The following is a 3,045-nucleotide window of genomic DNA, read 5'->3' as shown; positions in this document are numbered from 1 at the left end:
TTTATCAGTGCTCACGGGGAGCTTTTGCCTACGAGAGAATTGGACACATGCTGAACGGAGATGACTGAAATAATAATCATTTCTGCAGGACATACTAATGTACATGTCCTATGTATTATGAACGTCCTACCTCTATTCTGTTTTTTTCTGAACATGAGTTACATCTTGAAATAAGTTACGGTAATTTCATACGCCAGAGGCTATATAACCAGTGCTTCAGCAATCTGGTGCGCTAACCGGTCAGAGGGATTTACTCTCTGCTATTATTTTTTGTTCGATATCCGACATGAAACGAATTTTCTCATAACCTATTCCTGATTTAATTACATCATCGGAACATCTCTTTCAGGTGATCTGGTAGTTACTGGTGGTTCATGGTCAGTTGTTACAGGATCTGACTTCGGAGTAACTAATTGCATTGTAACTTGAAAGCCAGCCATGGACTATAAAAGTACAGAGAACATGACGCAGAGCTGCTGATTAGCAACAAGCAAAATTACTTTAATTACTCGTTTTGTTGAAAAGACAGCTAGTCATTATTTATTCATGTATAAAGGATATCCCAGGAAAAAGATAATAGTAGTTAGTATTAGGCAGATGAGACTACTAGACTATACGGCTGTTACACAGACTGATATCATTTTGATGAAAGATGTCTTAACTCTCGAACAAAGACGACGACACGTCCACGCCTGCCACGACTTGACTGAAATGAAAAACGTGGTCACTTCTTATCTACGAAAAGTCATCACTGCTGAAGGCACTTGGTGGTATCAGTCCGAAACTAACACAAAACGACAAAGTGCATAGTGGATATCCGATGGTTTACCAAGACCAAAGAAAGTGCGAATGTGACGTGCGAGTTGAACGAGTAGAGAACGAGGAGGGGAGGCACAAAATCTTGAACACCTGAGACGTTTATCTCATAATCTTAATTTTTCACTATTTTTATTGACCCACACTTAACGGCTTTTGGACTAACTTGAGAGCCAGTGCCTTTTGCAATCGAAATTTTAGATTTTGAGTTATTCGTATTTGTTCCAGTATTTGATCATATCATTTTGAGTCGAAATATTTAATGGGATTTTGTAAGACTGTTCAAATGAGAAATTTGTGCCAGGTATGAACTCATTCAGATACCTTCAAATACATATAGGCGGGCTTTGAACGATCTTGTGTAAGTAGTGAATCAAAATTTTTGTCAGTTAGAGAAATTCCTACGGGCACAGTTTTATGTACTGAAAGATATGCTTCGCACGGAGGAGAGAGCAAGTGATTTCCTTTTAAGGAAAAATTCAGGGCCTTGGTTGATGCGACAGTTTGGTAGCGCGAAGCAATTGAATTCTGCATCAGGCGAAGGCTAGAACGTTACTGTTCCGGCGTAACGACGACCATCAAAACCGGAAGTGCAGAGAGGGCTGTGAGACGACGCCAGCCAACAGTATGCTAATTAGGACGACACCAAGCCAGGAGTGGCCTCTGCACGAAGAGAATAACAGCGCCGCGCTAGCTAGCCACGGGCGGAGTCGAAGATGAGCCGTCGTACAAACGCTACAGCAGTGACTTATGAACTGTGTTGCCGCCCTATATTACACGAGTGAGCAGGACACAAAAGTTACGAAGTCTCAACAAACGTTTTGTACGTGGTCCGCTCGCGTTGTACAGGGTGTTTCAAAAATGACCAGTACATTTGAAACGGCAATAAAAACTAAACGAGCAGCGATAGAAATACACCGTTTGTTGCAATATGCTTGGGACAACAGTACATTTTCAGGCAGACAAACTTTCGAAATTACAGTAGTTACAATTTTCAACAACAGATGGCGCTGCAAGTGATTTGAAAGATATAGAAGACAACGCAGTCTGTGGGTGCGCCATTCTGTACGTCGCCTTTCTGCTGTAAGCGTGTGCTGTTCACAACGTGCAAGTGTGCTGTAGACAACATGGTTTATTCCTTAGAACAGAGGATTTTTCTGGTGTTGGAATTCCACCGCCTAGAACACAGTGTTGTTGCAACAAGACGAAGTTTTCAACGGAGGTTTAATGTAACCAAAGGACCGAAAAGCGATACAATAAAGGATCTGTTTGAAAAATTTCAACGGACTGGGAACGTGACGGATGAACGTGCTGGAAAGGTAGGGCGACCGCATACGGCAACCACAGAGGGCAACGCGCAGCTAGTGCAGCAGGTGATCCAACAGCGGCCTCGGGTTTCCATTCGCTGTGTTGCAGCTGCGGTCCAAATGATGCCAACGTCCACGTATCGTCTCATGCGCCAGAGTTTACACCTCTATCCATACAAAATTCAAACGCGGCAACACCTCAGCGCCGCTACCATTGCTGCACGAGAGACATCCGCTAACGATATAGTGCACAGGATTGATGACGGCGATATGCATGTGGGCAGCATTTGGTTTACTGCCGAAGCTTATTTTTACCTGGACGGCTTCGTCAATAAACAGAACTGGCGCATATGGGGAACCGAAAAGCCCCATGTTGCAGTCCCATCGTCCCTGCATCCTCAAAAAGTACTGGTCTGGGCCGCCATTTCTTCCAAAGGAATCATTGGCCCATTTTTCAGATCCGAAACGATTACTGCATCACGCTATCTGGACATTCTTCGTGAATTTGTGGCGGTACAAACTGCCTTAGACGACACTGCGAACACCTCGTGGTTTATGCAAGATGGTGCCCGGCCACATCGCACGGCCGACGTCTTTAATTTCCTCAATGAATATTTCGATGATCGTGTGATTGCTTTGGGCTATCCGAAACATACAGGAGGCGGCGTGGATTGGCCTCCCTATTCGCCAGACATGAACCCCTGTGACTTCTTTCTGTGGAGACACTTGAAAGACCAGGTGTACCGCCAGAATCCAGAAACAATTGAACAGCTGAAGCAGTACATCTCATCTGCATGTGAAGCCATTCCGCCAGACACGTTGTCAAAGGTTTCGGGTAATTTCATTCAGAGACTACGCCATATTATTGCTACGCATGGTGGATATGTGGAAAATATCGTACTATAGAGTTTCCCAGACCGCA

This window comes from Schistocerca serialis, chromosome 7 (assembly GCF_023864345.2).
Source record: "Schistocerca serialis cubense isolate TAMUIC-IGC-003099 chromosome 7, iqSchSeri2.2, whole genome shotgun sequence".
NCBI classification, from domain to species: Eukaryota; Metazoa; Arthropoda; class Insecta; order Orthoptera; family Acrididae; genus Schistocerca; species Schistocerca serialis.
The sequence above is the reverse complement of the archived record's forward strand: the minus strand, read 5'-3'. Positions refer to the sequence as shown.